The following is a 21,168-nucleotide window of genomic DNA, read 5'->3' as shown; positions in this document are numbered from 1 at the left end:
GGTTCTATTGATGCTATAACAAATTTCAAGAAACCACACAAATTTATCATCTTACAGCTCTGGAAGTAAGAAATTGGAAATGGATCCTGCTGTGGTAAAACCAAGGTTTTGGCAGGACTGTTTTCTTCCAGAAGATTCTAGGAAAGAACCCATTTTCTTGTTTTGTTTTGTTTTGTTTTCAACTTCCAGAGGTTCCACATTCCTTGGCTTGTTACCCTCCTTCCATTTCATTCTGACTTCCTTGATTACCTCAGGACCACCCATATAATCCAGGATAATCTCCCCAGTTCAAGATCAGCTGATTAGTAACTTTAACTCCCTCTTTCCATGTACATAGGTTCTGGGGATTAAGAAGTAGACATCTTTGGAGGAACATGATTCTGCCTATCACACACATCTTCTTACACTTAAACTTTATGAGCTAATGGAGGAAAAATTTGGGAGGTGAAAACAGTCTTGAAAATATATATCACTTCACATTATAAACAGATATATAACAAACATACATATTGAAAATTCTTGAGAAAAATTGTATTTCCTTACATTCACATCTAAATCAAAGGCTAAAAATAAACATTATTCTACACGATTAGTACAAAATTAAGTGGGAAGAAAAACAACAACAATGCTCTTAAATTTAAAATAAGCAATTACTGAGAAGAGACTTGGCAGTGCATGATGGCTCTCAATCTATTTTTCCATAAACCCTAGTATTTCATGAGCTCTAGAGAGGCTTTCTGCTCTTAAAACTATTGAATAAGGATGATCTTTTTCCAATTTGCAGAGGGGGAAAAGCAAGTTGTCTGGAGATTTTTGTTTTCCAATTTTAACTTTTCCTCCCTTGAAAAAACTTTCCAAACCTTTTGGCACCTACTTCCACACTTCCCCTAGTAAACACTAGCAGACAACAAAATCACTGATTAATTAGAAAAAAGAATGCATTTTAAACAGTAAAATAACTAAAATGGTAATGCATTTTAAATAGTAAAATAACTACCACCTTAGGTTAACATCTTGTCTTTCTTATTTTCACAGGTTTGCAGAAATTTTTTATGACATTTTGGAGAGAAAATAAAATGAGTCCTTATATTAATTTTGTGCCTTTATATCCCTTTATATAAATACTCACTCTTCCTATGGTTTGAAATTATATATTATGTTGTTAGAAATCCTCAGTATACACGCATTGCCCTACTGTGCCACATCCCACCTTTTTTACATTCATACTATACTATGTGTCAGATTTAATTCAATTTCCACATATTCCATAGCACCCACAGATAACACTAGCAGATCTCACCTGATCTTATTCACCATATACATAATTATGTACACATAACGTTAATAATAAAAAAAATCAGTGTGCTTTTCTCTATTATATTTTTCCATACGTACATTTGCATATAATTGCATTTCCCTAATATAGGTTTCTCCCCCGAAAGCCAAAGGTAGCCCATCTGTTCAGGGATGTGTTTAACAAATTAATAAGAGGAACAAAAATAGAAAGAAATAGTTAATATTCAGCTGTTTTTGCTCTTAAAATAGGATTTTGCAACAAGAAACATGTTTGAAATCCTGGTATTACTGAAACAGATGTTTGGCACACTTCTCAGTTTATGTAAGGGTAGTCCAGAGAGGAACAGGAAGGAAGAAAATTCCAACCTTTTGCAGTCCCAGGGAATTTGGAGTAAGATATGGGAAAGGGGTAAAATTTAGAAACTCCAAGATAAGTACAGTGGTGGCCAAGAACATTTAGGCGGTGGCACAGTAACAAGGAGAGAGGAAGCCTGTAGAAGTGTGCATGCTGACATTTACAATTCAGCACCAAGGCATCAGAGCTGAAATGGTATTACAAGACAGGTAAACAGGTAAAGTTGAAGCAGTCCTTTTGGTTTCCAATGGCCTATGTGTAAGAGACCAAGAAGTCTTGGGATATGTGGGGAAAAGATAGGAAGTTTTAAGAAAAACACCCTGGACCCAGAGAAAAGAAGCTGTCTCTGGTGGGGACTTCAAACTCAAAGACCAATGGTGCCAAAACCCTGGGCTCTATAGGGAAAACCATATGTTTATCCAGACAACTAGAAACAGCCAGTTTCAGAGCAGCAGGCATCAGTCCCAGGAGCAAATCACACCTGTGATGAATATCTAAAGAACAACAGGATGATAGGAGGGCTCTATCTTCTGTACTGCCAGCGAGGATGCCATCAGCCTCGCCCTCCCTATATATCCAAGCACTTCCTAGCAATGGAGCAAATCTGAAAGATGGAGTCCTTTTCCTGTGGTATCCAAGAAGAGGCTGGATTACACAGAAAGACAATGACATTGTTGGATTATAGTGAGATCATAGAATGAGATTGAATTTTTTCTCGTTACCCAATAGATTATAGTTCTTAAGAAAAACATCAGAACAACTGCAAGCAATATGAAGAACCTATATACTGATTCCATGTGAGAATTATAGTGTAAATAAATTTGGAGCCCCAGCTTATTCACTAATCGTCTTGCATGCATGCCATGACTTGAATATGTTTCCAAACCCAGCACAGTGCCAGGCACAGAGTGGACATTAATAATTGATTAGCAGAAACACATATATCCCCACCAGTGTCCTTGTGGAGCTTTGGTCCATCAGTGGATCTCAACAAAGAACGGTGCTACCTCCCTAGAAGGTATTCAAAATGTAAGGAAATGTCTGCTTTTCACAGTGGCCAGGAAGTGCTACAGGATTTAGTGAGTGGGGGCCAGGGCTGCTATATATTAAAAATAGAGAAGCTGGGGCGCCTGGGTGGCGCAGTCGGTTAAACGTCCGACTTCAGCCAGGTCACGATCTCGCGGTCTGTGAGCTCGAGCCCCGCGTCAGGCTCTGGGCTGATGGCTCGGAGCCTGGAGCCTGTTTCCGATTCTGTGTCTCCCTCTCTCTCTGCCCCTCCCCCGTTCATGCTCTGCCTCTCTCTGTCCCAAAAATAAATAAAAAACGTTGAAAAAAAAAAAACTTTAAAAAAAAATAGAGAAGCAGCATTCTTCATTTAAATAAAGCATTGTTCACCCAAACTGCCATTAAAACCCCTACTGAGAAATATTAAAAAACGAAGGCACTATAGTTACAGCTGTAGGACAGATAAATTACAAAAGAACAGAAGAAAGCAATGGTATGCAAGAACTGAGGGGAGAGAGAGAGAAAAAGAGAGAAAGAGAGAGAGGTGAATGTCCATCAATATTGCTAAGAGATAAATACTAAAAAAATCTACAGAAAAATATTTTAAAACACCAAAACTACAGAGCACCACTTTAAAATGTTCACCCCCGGGGTGCCTGAGTCGATTAAGCATCTGACTCTTGATTTTAGCCCAGGTCATGATTTCACAGTTCGTGAGTTCAAGCCCTGTGTCAGGCTCTGTCTTGACAGTGTAGAGCCTGTTTGGGATTCTCCCCCTCTCCCTCTCTCCCTCTTTCCCTCTCTCTCTGCTTGCCCCCACTTGTGCTGTCTCTCAAAAATAAATAAATAAACATTTAAAATGTTCACTCCTAAAGAACATTATTGCCGATTTTTGTGTTATAAGCAAGTGGCTCTCTGGAACTCACTTAAAATCTCCAAGAGGTGCTGTGAGGCCTGATGGGCAGTGGTGACAGTGGCCACAGGGGAGGGAGGCAGAGCAGGGCACATGGTAGACACAGTGAAAGTGTCAGGTCACCTTCTCCTTATCCTGTGAAATTAAACCCCTGGATACAGATGCTAACCTTCTGACTCTAGTGCAAACCAGGTGGAGGCTAAATTCATAAATAATAGGCTCACAGCCCCTCCATGGTAACAAAAGGGGGAAAAGGCCATTACGAAAGCTTAAAACTCACCCAGAAATTTTCGTACATGGAGCCAAAATATGTGAAGAAAGACTGCCGAGATCTTTTTTTAAAACTGCCTTTCTTAAACACATTTATAGTAACTCCTCAAAATTTGGGACTGACATCTGCTTTAGAACCTTCAGTGCTGGACGCCTGGGTGGCTTGGTTGGTTAAGCATCTGACTTCTGCTCAGATCATGAGCTCACAGTTTGTGGGTTCGAGCCCCACGTCGGGCTCTGGGCTGACAGCTAGGAGCCTGGAGCCTGCTTTGGATTCTGTGTCTCCCTCTCTCTTTCCCTCCCCCGCTCGAGCTCTGTCTCACTCTGTCTCTCAAAAATAAACATTAAAAAAAATATTTTTTTGAAAATAAGCTTCAGTGCTACAGACTTCGCTCCCTCAACTTTATATATTCAACTACTAACAGTATCAGTGGATGTAAAAAATGACTCAATTCCATGCATCATAATCTGGAGCTATGTAATATTCACTGTTATTCCCATCAAATACACATATTTTAGTCCCTACTAAATATGAACTCACAGAAAAGTTAAAAAAATTTATTTTCTCAACCAGCCTTGCCAACCAATTTTAGTAAGTTATAAACAACAAAAAACCCACTGTACTCAGAGAAACAAAAAGAGATTTTCATCCTCTGCACGAGGATGAAACAGGCATGTGCCTTTAGATTCTTGTTCTCCTTGTGGTTTCTCTAATGAGTCTTTATAAGCCTGCACCGACCTTGAACTACATTTTTCTTTTCTACAAGGTGTTTGGCTATATATGAAAAGCAACTGCAACCACTACAAAAATAAACACTAACTCATGTAATGAAAACTTTACAGAAATAGAGATGAAAGAAATAAAATAGTATATAAAAATACATTGAGCATATTTTGATCCCTGTCTTTTAATTAATTCCTCCTTGTTTCCTAGGGAATTTATGCAGGATGTCAGAGATTAAGAATAAATGCTTGGACCCTCTCAGCAAAGAAAGGTGAGAAATAAGAGAAGGTGGGATCAATGGGCTTGGACATGAGCTTTGTAACAAATGTGGGTCTAACCAATTCGAACTTTGTCAATTTACTGTTTTGAAACTAATTTGAACTAAAAAGTAATCTCTACAGCTATATTACTAAAGCTGATCAAAAGGAAAAAAAGTTCTCAGTGCTGGAGGCATTTGTCTTGTTTTGGTCACTTAATATTGAAGCATCTACAAAAAGTCATACACACACACACACTACACACACACACACACACACACACACACACACACACACACACCACAAAGCCAATTTGCTCTCTTCACTTCAAAAATATAAGAACCTTAGATTGTTCCATGTACAAAGATTTCAAAAACAGTGCCCAATCCATTTTAAGAGTCTATATTATAGCACCCAACTCTAAAAATGTTAAAGGCAGACTTTCGTCCAGAAAAGCAAAATCATTTATTCATTTTTGCTTCTTTACATGTTATCTTTAAGAAAACAACCTGTTAAAATAAAACCTTATCCTTTGATGAAGAGCGTTGACATATGAGAAATTTGATCAACAGAGTTCCCTGCTGGAAATTTAAGGCTTACAAAATGTAAAGATATTTATGAAGCTAAAACATGTATTTATATATTATCATTAGTCATTGTCAAATGAACTGAGAAATAATTTTAGGGATTAAAGATGAAGAAAAGTTATTTTTACTTTGGTGACCTTTTGTTACAGCAATTTAGTCTGTGCATTAACTCAAAGAGGGGAAAAATTCATTTCTGTCTTCAATAACAGTCCAGAGTTGAGCTGTAGAATAGGAGATAGGTAAATTCTGCTCTAAACCAGGTTCAATTCCATTTGTTCCATCATTGTCTGCATAACTGAGGTAGACCACCACCACTTTAGTTCACATGATAGCCCATGGAAGGAGAGAAAACAGAATGTAAATCGGGTTCCCTTTTTAAAAATATAATTTGGAATTTACACACATCACATCGCATTACTAATTTCCCACTGGCTGAGGTTTAGTCCAAAGTCCACATCTAGCTACAAGCTAAGAAGGCCACAAAGAATAGCGCTGAGTCAAGCTTCCCTGTAGCCAGGTAAAATTTAGATGGTCAGTTACAGAAACCAAGAAGGCAACTTTTGGATACTGGCGGATAACAACAGTCTCAGACATGAGAGTAACTGCCTCTGGGAAGGGAGACTAGAGACTTTGAGAATGGGATGAGAGAAAGATTTGCTTTTCATTGCATCCATATTGCATCTGTGTATATCACCTATTCTGTTCTATTCTCTTCCATGTACACTTTAGTTCTATTAATTATTTCACTTAAACTGTTCTTCTTTAAAAGAGTTTTAAAAAAAATTTAAGAGTCGAAATTAAATAAAAACTTACAATGATTTTTTCCAATGAACTTGACATTCTTGACACTAGCTGAGGCTAAATATTTAGCCCTAAAGTGTACAAATGTACATGCATGTGCTTTAAGACGTATCTTCACACACTTTTAAACTTTTTTAGTGGAATGGTTAAGATCCAGGCTGCTAGATTCAAAACCTGGTATGACTATAGCACCTATAGCTGTGTGACATGAAGCGAGTTACTTAATCATTCCATCAGTCTACTTCCTCATCTGTAAAAGGGGTCAATAATAATACCTTTTTCACCAATCTGTTGTGCGGATTGAATGGTGTAATAAACAATAAAGCACGTATTGTCATTGTTTGCTATTATTATTTTTTAAAGTATCATTTATTATTAAAAGATATTGCAACAAACATAGATAACTGCCAGTCCAATAACCATTTCCCTCTCCTTATTAATCCACAAGTTCAATTTTATTCTATATGGCAAAGTATTTAATTAAAAACATTAACCTCCATGCTACCCTTGAAGCAAGACATAAATATTTGACATCATCCTGGCCAAAGAGGTGTAAGTAGAAGTCACTTGGCAGGCATGCCAGTTAAGTTACTGTCATCCGCCTTGAAGCTAAAAATATAATTGTTTAAAAGCCCTGTAAACATCGGAAAACACCTATCAATTCCAACAGAAATTTACAAACCTAGAACAAATTCTCTGGCCCCTCCACCTTTGTGGTGTTGCTATTTTAAAATTCAGATTGTGGTTTGCAAAAATGAGATGCTTCTCATAAGATGTGGAGATTCTGTCTACAGAACATCTAAAATAACAAAGTGTTCTTTCATCTGACATGTCAATACTATATATGGGATTCAGGTGTTCATTTCCCTAAAAGTTTATTGGTTACTCTTTGAAAGCAAACCATCCTTGGTTTCCAAAATCAACACTATCTCATCCCCGGTATCTACTAATAAAACTGATATTACAGAACTACTATCATGTTTATTATCATTTTTCTTCAGGTAAATATGAAACTTGTTTTTAATATCCTCTTTCCCTTACACCTCATTCTTATTTATTCCAAACTGAATAAATTTTAGCTTTTCTTAAAAGGCAACTCTACACCAAATTTAAAAAGATATTATAATTTAGAAATTCAAAAGAAAGAAAAAGAAGAGACAAAGTTTTTCTAAAAGGGAAAGTGTTTAGTAACCTTGGCTTTGATGAAAGATACTTCTGTTTTAAACTCTAGTGTTCCTTCTCTGTTCTAAAAATCAGGGATAAAGTAGTAAGCAAAGCATATAGTTCCTGCCCTCCTCAAGTTTTTATTTTAGTGCAAGATAAAGAGTTAAACACTTCATTACATAATGAATAATTTAATTACCATGGTAATAACAAATAATCAGATGAAGTATGAGTATCAAGAGAGACTATTAAAGGCACCCAGGACCTAGAGTTGAGAGAAAGGTTTGATAAGTAAATGATATTTAAACTGAGACCTCAAGGATCAATGGACAAACCTGGTAGGGAGGGGCAGGGGCGGGGCAAATGTTCAGGACCCATTCAATAGTGTGCAGGAAGTAATGCTATAGGAAGCAACTGAGGGTGGGCGCCTGGGTGGCTCAGTCGGTTAAGCCTCCGACTTCGGCTCAGGTCATGATCTCACGGTCGGTGGGTTCGAGCCCCGTGTTGGGCTCTGTGCTGACAGCTCAGAGCCTGGAGCCTGTTTCAGATTCTGTGTCTCCCTCTCTCTCTGACCCTCCCCCGTTCATGCTCTGTCTCTCTCTGTCTCAAAAATAAATAAACATTAAAAAAAAATTTAAAAAAAAAAAAAAAAGGAAGCAACTGAGGGACCAAAGAGCTTGCTAGAATGCAGCAGCAAGGAGGCAAGTTGTGTAAAATAATACTTATGAGGATTTTGGAATTTATACAATTAGCACTTCACACATTGTGATGGCTAATTCTATGTGTCCACTTGATTGGGTTAAGGGATGCCCAAACAACTGGTAAAACATGATTTTTGGGTGTGTCTGTGAGGGTGTCTTCAAAAGACATTAGCAAATTATTATTTGAATTGGCAAACCAAGCAGGAAAGGTCTCCTTTACCAATGCAAATGAACATCATTCAATTTACTGAGGGCTTGAATAAAACAAAAAGGTGGAGGAAGGGGGACTATGCTCTCTTTTCTTGAGAGGAGACAACCATCCTCTACGATCCTTAAACATCGGTGCCCCTGGATCTAGGGCCTTTGGACCAAGACTTATTCCACCTTGTAAGAAATGAGATGATCAGAAATACCAAATAAAAGCTGTGCTGTCTAGTTAACAATAAGTTTACAACCTATTGGAAATATGTATGAAATCTTCTCTGCACAACAATGGAGTCTCAAACCCTTAGACACTTCACTTCCTGGTTCCCCTCTCCATTTTGTGGGCTATTTTTTTAGGGCTTTGCAATCAGCATGAAAGTCTCATGCTCTGAAGTCTCTGCATCACCTCCGGGAACATACATTTATTCCGATCGGACTACTTTTTGGCCTTACATGGGCATAGGCTACTTCGAGGTAAGGCTATAACCTCTGTAGTACTCAGCCAATGAGGAATCAGGGGAGGGACTTCATGCAAGGAGATAAATTGTCTGCTGTAACCTCCCGGAGTGTGCCTGTCCATCAGGCACCAGCTCTTGCAAGAAGGTTAATTAAAGCCTCCTGTCACTGTGCTCCCGAGTCTCTGAGTCCCCGTGTCCCTCCTTTGATAGGGGCAGTGGGCTTATTTCTCACAATCTTAAGGTCTCCCTTCTCTCCATCAGCTCCCCTGATTCTCAAGCCTTTGGATTTGGACTGAATTACACCACAAGTTTTCCTGGTTCTCCAGATTGCAGAAGGTCAAGCCTGGGACTTCTTGGCCTCTACAATCACGTGAGCTAATTCCTATAGTAAATCTCCTCTTACCTATTTTTGTATCTACATCTATTTCAATCCTGTTAATTTAGGGTTGGGGTGTTTTTTGGTTTTGGTTTTGGGTGTTGTTGGTTTTTTTGAGAACTCTAATACACCTATATTACTGATTATCATTCATCCTAGTGTCATGGCTAGTTCATGCTGAATAACAAACAAACCCCCAAATCTCAATGGCTTAAAGTTACCAATTTTTATTTCTTCTCCTCCCTACATGTCCACCACAGTTAAAATGGAGACCCTCCTCACTTTGTGGTCTAGACTGACAAAGCTATAACTAGCCAGGATACTGTAGGTTTCCAGGGCAGAGAGTAAAGAAAGCTCTAAAAGGACTTAAGCTGACAATATAATGCTTGAGCCCCCAAACAGCACATAACACTCTTGTTCACAGTTTATTGGTTGACATATAGTCTCAACCAATCACAGTGTGTAAAGAAATGCAATCCTACCATGAAGGCAATCCCACCATGAAGGCAAAAAAAATCCTACCATGAATGCTGGTAAGCAGCATTAGTGAGGACCGCATCACTGTTAAAATAAATAAATAAAATAAAATAAATAAATAAATAATAAAGAAATAAGTAAAGGCTATATCAGGGTTCAGGGGAAAAGACTGAAATTAAGTAGTGGTAATAATAATAATAATAGATACTTTTTTATGGTGAAATTATGCTTGGTTTACATTTTATTTTATATACTTCTTCGTGGTTTTTTTAATGCTCTCCAATAAATATTTGTTATTAGTTAGGATTCTTTACCTGTAAGGAACAGAAAAAAACAATCTCAAGTTGAGAGTGACTAAAACAATACAGAAATTGTTCAAAGAGTTTAGAGGCAGTCATCAAGAAATGTTAGAATATTTCAAAATGTAAGGCATCTAGCGTTTGTCCTATCTTGTTGCTCAGATGTGCATGGTGTCCCTCCACTAAGGTCATCTCATAGTCCGTGATGGTTGCCAGAGTCCCAGCCATTATCAATTTTCCAGGAAGCAGAAAAGAGGAAGAGGAACAGATCCTCCCTGTAAAGATATTCCCCATAAATTAAACACATTACTTCCACTAACATCTCCTTTAGCCACTCTACTAGTAAGGGAGCCTGGAAAACTAAATATTTACTCGAAGAAAACATGCACCACCCAAATATCAGAGACATTATTACTGTGAGATGTTTTTTGTTTTTTTAGTTGATACCTATTATATCTTCTACTGGCCTCCTTATCTCAAACATCAATTCCTTTCTCCAGTCTTTCCCTCATGCTGCAATCTGAGATCTAGATAACTTTTTCAAAATGCTAATTTTTTTAAGTTTATTTATTTATTTTGAAGAGAGAGAGACAGGGAGGGAGAGAGACATAGGGAACAAGGACAAGCAGGCAGAGAGAGAGGGAAAGAGAGAATCACAGACAGGCTCTGCACTATCAGCATGCCATCAAATGGCTTATTTTTAATGGTTCAAAAAATAATAATCCAAAATCATCATTGCTGTATACATACCTCTTATTCTCCTTGTCTTGTCTAGTAAAGTGAATACACACACACACACACAGACACACACACACACACGTATGTATATACTACAATTATAATATACCAAATTTACTTTATTTTCAATAAAAGCATCACTTGCTTTTATACCTCCCTTCCCACTTATGGCCTTTTGTAGCAACGTGGATGGAACTGGAGAGTGTTATGCTAAGTGAAATAAGTCATACAGAGAAAGACAGATACCATATGTTTTCACTCTTATGTGGATCCTGAGGAACTTAACAGAAGACCATGGGGGAGGGGAAGGGGAAAAAAAAGTTAGAGAGGGAGGGAGGCAAACCATAAGAGACTCTTAAAAACTGAGAATAAACTGAGGGTTGATGGGGGTGGGAGGGAGGGGAAAGTGGGTGATGGGCATTGGGGGGCACCTGTTGGGATGAGCACTGGGTGTTGTATGGAAACCAATCTGACAATAAATTTCATATTTAAAAAAAAAAAACCTTGACATTTAATAAATCAGTGTAATCAAGTTTAAATCAGTCTCTTTCATGGAAATATTAAGATAATTTATAATTCCTAGTCCAAAATGGACTTAGACCAAGGGAGAAGATATACCATCATGGAAAGGGGCTAGGTGTGTTTGATCCTAGAACTGTCCTCCTTTGTTGGTCCATATCATCTAGTATTTGGGCATTGATTTCTGTCTCTCTAATATCCACTGGACTGTCTACAGCTGGTATAAATCATCAGCCTTGATCTTGGCACAAACAATGCCAGAGGATTACTCCAAGGCACTTAGCCACCTTCCCTGTTGACTAGGTCTTCCCCTTACATGTAGCTGGCACTGTAGATCCCCTGAAGCCAGATAGTTATTGCACTTGAATCCATTTAAGTCCTATATCATCTCTGAAAATGGCTTATAGTGTGACTCTATTTTCAGACCTCCTAGAATTTTATTTTTAATTTATAAAGAGAAGCTTTGGGATGCAAAAATCCCTTTTCTCTTTCACCACAGCTTAGTGAACAAGGCCTTGGTATTGCTAGGAACTCAAGAAAATCAGTTTTAAATCTCAGGTCCCAAAAAAAGATTCATTTGTTTTGGACATCATGCTCTTAATACATGGCATGGAGAAAGTGCAAGGTCCTTATTTAGAGGGAATTACATATAAATCATTTTCATATGAAAGAACATTGCCCCAATATATTCATTTCATGCAATAACACCCACATATAATAATGCAGCTAATATTTCTGAGGATTAATTCCGTGCCAGACACTGCTTTTTAAAAGTGCTTTGTAAATGACAATTAAGCTTCCCAACAAACTTATAATTGTTATCATTTCTGTTTCACAGAGGAAGAAACTATTGTACAGGTAAGTTCATTGCTCAAGTTTGCACAGATAATGTTCAGAGCCAATCTGGTTGCATAGCATGTGATACCACACTGCTTTTCACATGAATATGCTCCATAGACATACATACCATCTATAGGCTAATGAGTTCTAAATTTAAATATCTAGACTTGAAGTCTCCTTTAAACTTCAGACTCAAATATTAATTAATATTAAGACTCAAATCAGCCTCATCATTTTTCCAACTGCTCAAACCAAACTAATAGGATCACTCTTGACTTTCCTCCCTCACACTCTGTGTCCAGTCTATCAGGAAATCCTGTTGGTTCTATCTTCAAAATACATCTAGAACCCAGCCACTTCTCAGTAACTCCATTGCTACCACCTGGTAGTTGGTAGATGGTCCAAAACACACCGTCATCACTCTTCTGGACTATTGACAAGCCTCTCACCTGGACTCTCTTTACACTTCGCCCCCTACTGTCTATTCCCAACATAGCAGCCAGGACAATCATGTAAAACATAATTCATATCACAATGCTCTTTTGCATAAAGCCTGACATACATGTCACTCAGAGTAAAAGCATAAATCTTTACAATCGATTGTGTGACACTACATGGCCTGTCTTCACTGCTCTCTCCGGCACCTCATGTTTTACCATCCTTCTCATCATTCACTCAACACCTTATTCATCACCTCTTGTCTCCTTCAACTCTGGACCTCTTGGCTTCCTTGCTGTTACTCAAACACATCATGCAAGCTTTAATCTCTGAGTCACTGTACTTGCACTTCCTTGGTCCTGAGAGGTCCTTACCAAATACTTGCTATCTTCCTTATTTCTTTCAGGTATTTAATCTTGGATAATGTCGCTTAATCCAAGAGGCCTTCTGGACCACTCTTTTTGACATAGCAATTCATGCACCCCCTCCATGCCTTGGTTCTTTCTATCCCCCATTCTCTGCCTTTTTTTTTCATTGTATTACCATTTAACATATCATATCTGTTCATTGTGAGCCTCTGTATACTAGAATGTGAACAGAAAATGTATCTGACTTGAACACAGCCATATCTAAGAGCCTAAAGCCTACCCAGCACACGACAGGTATTCAAAAAATATTTGTTAAATAAATTAATGGTGCACACAGCCATTACAGACTACTTAGAATTTCATGGAAGTGTTCTATATTCCTTTGTCTTTTTGTGCTCTATTCCCTCTGCCAAAAATATCTTTTCCTATTTCTTTCATTTAGCAAATTCTTGCTTACACTTCAAAACTCACTTTCAGAATTGCCTTCTCAAGGAAATCTTGCTCAAATCTAGAGAATACTGCTCCACAATACTTACCTTCTGGCCCCTGTCTTTGTTGATTCACTTGAGAGTCTCTCTGCTAAACTATAATTTCCTTAAAGGAATTCTGTTTTATATAATATTCCCTCTTCTTACTTGATTTACAGCCACACTAATTGGGTAACTCCAGACTTAAAGTTTCCTGTTGGCCAATAAGAAGATGATATCTCATTTACCAAGAGAATTCTCTTACCATAGGAGGAGTTCATAGAGAAATTCTAAATCATGCCACTATTTTCTCAACCAAATTACTAATAATGTTAACATGTGTGTAATACGTAAAAATTTAATATTCTAAGGAATATTGGTCATCCAAAGCACAACTTCAAACCTTGTTTTATCAGGTATTTTCTATGTGATTATTAGCATTTGCCTTTAGTAATTTCTTTACATATAAAATTTTAAAGTTGGAATAAATGACCTCTAGGACTCCCCCCTTTCAAAGGTTCTATAATGCAATTAATAGTAACAGCCATAACCAATAACCATGAATAATAAATTGAGAACATATGGCATCATTGTACTGTATTTTTCAGCTAAAATTATTAATTAATTTAATTTGGCATCTTTGTGGCTCCAATTTTTTCTTTCTTTCTTTCTTTTTTTTTTTTTTTTTTGCAGCCAGCTAACTTGTTTGTTTGACTTTGTCTGTTGGGGATAAAGGTATCCTCTCTTTCTGTTAATTGGGAAAAAAAACTAATGACTGTCCAGTAATTATTTTTCATCAGATTCTTTTGATTATGGATTTATTTTTATTAAATCAGTTGAGAGAATCAAGTGTTGAGTGGAGTATTTTATAAGTCTAGTAACACAATGACAAATGTTTGATTAAATATATATAAGATGTTAAGATCACACACACACACACACACACACACACATTAAAGCACATAATTTTGAGAATTTAAGCAATATCAAGAGATACCCAGAAACTTCAAATAAACAAATGAAAGAGCATAAAAATCACCTTTATAAAATCCCAGATCCTTTTGGAGAATAATAGCCTAAAAGACTAGGCCAGGATAACAAGTCAAGTACTTCTTTGGAAGAACTAGCATTATTTATTTAAACAGGGACAAAAGAAAATGCAATAAACCCTCTAGCTGCCTTGGGTCACAGCATGTGGCTTATAACCTAAACAAAGGAAAGAATTTGACAGATTCTACAGGTTAGTCATGATGGAAATAATTTTCATGATTTAGCTGACAGGTCCTTTTATATTTTTGTTGTAGATAAAGTGGAATGGAGAGATATATATTACACTGACTAGCATGCTCTCAGTCTGATTTTATTCTATTACCTTTAGTTTCTTCTCTAGTTTTCTCCCTTCTTAGTTGAGTCTGTTCCCATTGGAAGTGAACAATAAATCACCTGGTTTGCTTCCCAAGAGACCAGGATAGGATTAGAGTAACGTGGAGCACAAGATTCTTTTAATTTCCTTAGATCTATGACTGAGAAGGCATTTGAAGCTCGGGAGTACTCTGCCTTTTTGTAAGACTGAACTAGATTCTATGATTTTGTGGAGAGAGTCATACCAGATAGCTCACGGAGTTATCTCTGTCACTAACAGTGTAACCTTGGGGAATATACTTAAACTCTTTATTTTCCTAATGTGAGAAATAGGTATGAAATTGTTTTTTGTTTTTGTTTTCTTTTCTTTTTGCAAATTTATTGAGGCTTAAATGAGATCATGTCTACAAAGCACTTAATATACAACCTTGCATTTATTCTTTCAGCAAGTATTTATTGAGTTCCTGTGTCCCACACTCTAAGCTATAGTAAACTCTCAGTAAATACTAACCATTATTATGTTTATTATCCCCATCATTAGCCTATCAATGCCAGTAGAGAAACATTTCAAACAACCATTCATATTGCAATTTCAAGAGTCCCTTTGTGGAAGGGAGAGGGAGTGGTAAGTAAAAAGTTACTTTTAACCTGCTTAAAAAGTCATGCCTAGAGGAATAAACTATGTTGGTGCCTTTTCTAGATCTCTATGTTAGGATTAATTCTGGATTTTGTAAAGCAAAAACACAGGTTTGTGGCTCCATAATTAATATTTATTCATTTGATATTTTTAAAAGGCTATTAGAGAAACACACACACACAAGTTGTCTTAAAAGAGGATATCTGAAATCTATTAAGGAGGATAAAACATGTGTATAAAAAACAAAGTATATGATAAATGTCACATTGATGGTATAAAGTGCTAAAGAGGAAAGCTATAGAATAGTGTACCCTAAAAATAAGCCTTATAATAGCTTCAATGTCTATGACTCCAATCTAAATTTGAAGCTAGTACTTAACCCCCCTCCCCTCTTACACAGTGTGACTTCATAAATCAAATCATTTCTTCCAAATGGAATTCCCAAAGAGCAAATAGAGGGCTTCAAAACTGCCATCCTTGGAAGCTGCTGGTGTTCAGACATTTTATGACTTTTCTTTTTAAACTGATTGTGAAGCCTCCATTTTAGTGAATTTCTTTGGTTCTGCTCCTCTTTCTTTGTAACAAAAGGATAGTTATTTTGAGTCAATCCCTTGACGCCAAGTGAAAAGAGAACAATCTTGTATAGGAGAATTAGACACATTTAGAAGCTAAATATGGCACTCCTGTTAAGCAGTCTTGGAAAATTTCAAGGCAAAGGGATTCATAAGGAAATTGCAGTTGGGAAGAGAATAACAAGCATCTGAAAGACAGAGAATAGAATGAGAGGAATAGTTACAAGTGCAAGTATAGAATCAGATAATTGAGGCAAATCGTGCACAGTGCTTTGAGTTTTTCAGAAGAAATTTACCACAATATATAAATTTAAAGTATTATTAGCGAACATCGAACCTTCTCAATATAATCAGCCGCTGAGAAAAGCATGTACAAGGAAAAGATCATCATGTAGCAACAATTCATTTAAACTTCAGGGCATGTAATTGTTTAGAAAAAGCATTCAAAATACCCTCAATGGGTGATAAAGGGGTAGTTACAGAAGTTATCTATCCCATCCACAATTAAGCTGAGCCCATTGGCTAGCCCCCTTGGGGGAGTTTGCTGTGACTGTATTCAAAGTTATGATCTCCATTTGATGTACAGATATCACATCTGTGGAAGGATTAACTGTACATTTCAAATCATAGGTGGCTAAGGAATAGAAATTAAATTATATACCAATAGACTTTAAGACATTTCCCCTTCAAAATGCTTCTAAATGATAATAAAGAATTGAAAGCTCCATGAAGTACCTCTAAAAAGTAATCCATGCTAGCTGTGTCAGAATTTCTAAAAGATATAATTTCTAAAGATATAATCCCATTTATTGTTAAAGCTCTTGGGGCTAAATCCCAGGCCAACTTATTTTCTCCCTCTATAGTAATTCTCTCTCTCTCTCTCTCTCTCTCTCTCTCATCTCTCTCTCTCTGTCTCATTTCTTTTATAACATTATGACTTAAATTACAATCTATTCTCTGGTAGTAGATCTCCAATCAACACTCCACTTCTAAACAAAAACCTAACCATATATATTCCACTGCCTCCTCAATGTATCCTCCTAAATGTCTTACAGGTACTTCACACCCAACATACCCCAAACTGAACTCATGAGCTTGATCCTCAAGCCTGTTCCTCCTCCAAGTCTCCATCATTCTACAAACAGGTGTCATCATGCACTTATTTTCTCAGTACAGTCTTAGCAGTTAACTTTAACCCCCTCTGTACAAAACCATCCCACTCCCTGCTCCATCTAATTAATCACCAAATCCACATATTCTCCTCTAAATGTTTTGAATGTGTCTGTGACTGTAATGATAATGAGAGAAATGTTTATGTAGCATTTACTCTGTGACAAGCTGTGTTCTAAGTACTTTACATATATTAACTCTTTGAACCCTGTCAAGAGCCCCATGAGTAGGTATTATTGCCGTTCCTATTCCAATGTTACCGAAGAGGACATTAAGGCAAAAATAAGTCAAATAAATTCCTCAAGGTAGCCCCACAATCAGACAGTCTGGCTCCAGGTCCCGTGCTATTACCCACCTATGCCAGTGTTACCCCAGCCAGAGTTGGTACCAGAACATTCCCAAAGAGCATGTAGAGGACTTCAAATCATCTATGGAAGCTGTTGGTGTTCAGATGTGAGGTTTTCATTTTAGTGAATTTCTTACCTAGATTTTTCAATATCATCCTAACTTTTCCACTCTTTTATCCACTTTGGTGTTTTTTGTTTATTTTGTTTTGTTTTATGCCCATCCCATATCCATTCTCCATTATAACCAGAGTGAGTTTTTTTTAAATTAAACTCTAGCTAGGGTATATACACTAGTCAAAAAAAATTTTTTTTCAACGTCATCCTATTACTCTTAAAATCAAGGAAAAGATTCTTAGCCAGACTTACGTGATTAGGCCCGTCAGCCTCTTCAGGCTTCTCTTCTGACACTGTCTGGCTGACTGCCTACACTGTGGTTTTGTATCAGCTTCTTGAATACAACATTTTCTTCCTAACTTTAGATCCTGAAGATGCTACTCGAGTCTCAGCTTAGCTGAATTCTACTCGTCATTAGGTCATCTTTGCAAAATCATTTCCTAAGGTAAGTTACTCTTGATGTCCCTTAAAATTGATCTGATGGACCCATACAGCATTGAAATCAATTTTAATTAATTACATATTCATTTAACATTAGTATTCCACACTAAACTGTACGTTTCATGAAGCCAAGAACTCCATATATATTTTGATAGAGGAATCACCAGTGCCATGCACATTGCCTGGCACTTAGTAAGCATTTTATGAGTATAATTTTAATTATTAAAGAAATGAAATACTTTTATTTTTGTGCTGATTGGAAATATAAGCCATGTTCACACAGAAAGTATAGAAATTTTAAAACAATAAAATTACCCCCCCACCAAAAAAAAATCTAACAAAAGTGATAGTCACCATTAACATATGGGTAGAAATTTTTTAGTTTTTATTTTACCCCTTCACACACCCACACACAATTTTGCATCTTACGGGTATAGCTTAATTTGATTTGGTTTAAATGGCAAAATTCTACTCTATTTCCTTCTCTTTTTTTATTTCTTCCTGAAACCAGGAAGCACCTGTCACCATGTTTAAGTTATAATTAACAGATAATTACTGAAGTCTCAATTTGTATAAGGCACTACACTAGAAACTCAAGTTTCAAAATGTGTAAATGAAATGACCCTTGTTCTGAGAAATCAAGAGGAATACATTTTTTGACACATGATTTGATGAAATAGAATATTCAAAATTGTGATTGACCTGAAAATCAATACAAATGATTATTATCACTTCATGACAAGGCTTCTGTTCTAAAAGATCCTCCAGTCCAATTGGCAAGATGAAGTGCCTACACGGAAAGACAACTAAATACACAACCTATGCTAAGTGGCCAAATCGGTCATTTAAACTACAGTAATTCAGATGTTTAAGATATTGGCATAGGCTGACATAATCACGGCAGGTTTCACTGAGAAGTTAGAAGAGTAGATTCTACAATATATTTAGAATGATGAGTTAGATTAAGGTGATCTGTATGCTTCATTAATCCTCTTTTCAATATTCTCTTATTTGGAACAATTATAATTCCTCAAAGAGTTTCTTTTTTCAACTCTATTTTGCATTATTTTTCTTTAAACTAGCATTTCCTAAAGTGAGATACTGCAAGTGATAGTCCATACACACACACACACACACACACACACACACACACAGGTTCTAAGGTACAAATATGTTTGGGTCAAACACATTACAAACTATTTCTTTTTCTTGGACAGTCATAAAGTTCATTAGCCAATACAGAACTTTACAAAGCTCAGAGTAAACTGAAAAAAACCTGTTTAGTTTTATTTAACCTAGTTAATCCTACAGTTTTTCAACCATGGAGCTCATCTTTAATGAGATATCTAATAATACCCATGCAAAAGTATTTCATGGAAGACAATTAAATACAGATGGCATTTATATACTTCATATGTTGATTCTCAGAAATATAATTGGAGACTACTCAACAACAAATATGTAGTTTCAGTCTATCTATATTTTATCAGTTCAATAATCTTTCTTTTTAAAAACAACCCAAATAGGGGCGCCTGGGTGGCTCAGTTGGTTAAGCGTCGGACTTCAGCTCAGGTCACGATCTCACGGTCCGTGAGTTCGAGCCCCCCGTCAGGCTCTGGGCTGATGGCTCAGAGCCCGGAGCCTGCTTCCGATTCTGTGTCTCCCTCTCTCTCTGCCCCTCCCCCGTTCATGTCTCTCTCTCTCTCTCTCTCTCTCTCTCTCTCTCTCTCTCTCTCTCAAAAATAAATAAACGTTTAAAAAATAAGTAAATAAATAAATAAATAAAAATAAAAAAGGTCTCTCCTATCAAAACAAAAAATAAAAATAAAATAAAAATAAAATAACCCGAATAAATCAGGCTGTCATAGTCCATCTTTTTTTTCCAACTTCATTGACTTCAATCATGTTTCTTTTTTAGCCACTCCAAAATTCCAATATAATTTTTCGTGATTCAAGACACCTCATCCAGCTTAACAGTTTGTCACAGAGAGATCTGTAACCAAAATAGCTTTTGTTCTTTGAAAATGTTATGTCTAATTTTCCAGGTAGGCCATCTGAATTTTACCTTTGTTATGCGTCTTTTCCAACATACCTAATTAGAAAATATACCATTCTTTGTCAGTGCACAGAACATTCACACAAAACAAAAGGAAAGAAAAATTGGAGTGCAAAAAAATTGTCTTGCTCCATTTCTCTGATAACCTGGTGTCATAAACAAAGAGTGTTTCAGGTTTGAGACACTATGTTAACAAAGTGACATAGAATAAAGAGGAAAAATAAGAGGTCATAAATGGGAAGGGAGAAAACTTTCCATCTAGAAGATTAATAAGGTCTTTAAGGAGGAGAATGACAATAAGATACAGAAAAAACAGAAAGAGACAAATGTGCAAACAACTCTAAATACTGGTTCCATCCTCTGCTCCATGAATTTCATCTCACCGTTCAAAGGCCAGCTCAAATAAAACTTCTCTGAACTTACAACCATGGCAGCACCCTCCCTCACTCTCTGGTCGAGCAAGAATTCTCTCTTCCTCATCTGCCACCTAAAGCATTTTGTGCACTTTGGACCTATTTTTTCATTAGAGTATGTTTCAAGTTGCATTGCATATGGTGAGATGCTCATTTGCCTGACTTGACTAGACTGTGGTCTTAGCTTCTTCTCCCTTGGTCCCAGGACAGTGTTGCAGAGTGTAAAGCACGAGGGCTTTGGAAGAGAATTAAATTTAAATTATAGCTCTGTGACATACTAGATGCAAGAACTTCTCTCAATAACCTCCACTGTCTAGTGGATGATTAGGGGGAAAATTAAATGAGATAGTTTGTATAAAGCTCCTGATATATATTGCAAATATTCTGTAAATTAATAGTAAATTGCAAATATTCTGTAAATTGTTAGTTTTTTTCATAGTAGATATACGATCAGTTCTATCAAGGACAGAAGAGAAAAAGAAGGAAGAAAAATATGGTACCAAGTCTAATCACCTCAGTGCTCAGAGCTGAGCACTGATGGGGTTGTGCTGGGTTGGGGAGGAGGGGAGGTTTGTAGGATACTAGGTGGGAAAAGAGACCGGGATAGAAGCCTCACCCTTCATCGTATGTTTCAGACCTTTAATGGGATAAGTGGGAGAGAGGGAAGTACTGAAAATTAGGAGTCAATATCCAATGTTTGTTGGTGGTAAAAGAAGTTAGAAGAGTAACACAGAAGCCTGGCTGTGCAGACTGGCTTCCAGATTCTGAGTATATGAATCAATTCCAAGGTGGTGGGGTG

General features: G+C 36.9%; 1 pseudogene; it reads left to right on the top strand.

Moving 5' to 3' along the window:
- LOC122204557 overlaps positions 1-21,168 on the top strand; it is a 70,078-nt pseudogene that overhangs the window by 8,385 nt on the left and 40,525 nt on the right.

This window comes from Panthera leo, chromosome D4 (genome assembly GCF_018350215.1).
Source record: "Panthera leo isolate Ple1 chromosome D4, P.leo_Ple1_pat1.1, whole genome shotgun sequence".
Lineage (NCBI taxonomy): Eukaryota > Metazoa > Chordata > Mammalia > Carnivora > Felidae > Panthera > Panthera leo.
This window is presented reverse-complemented; position numbering and strand designations above follow the sequence as displayed.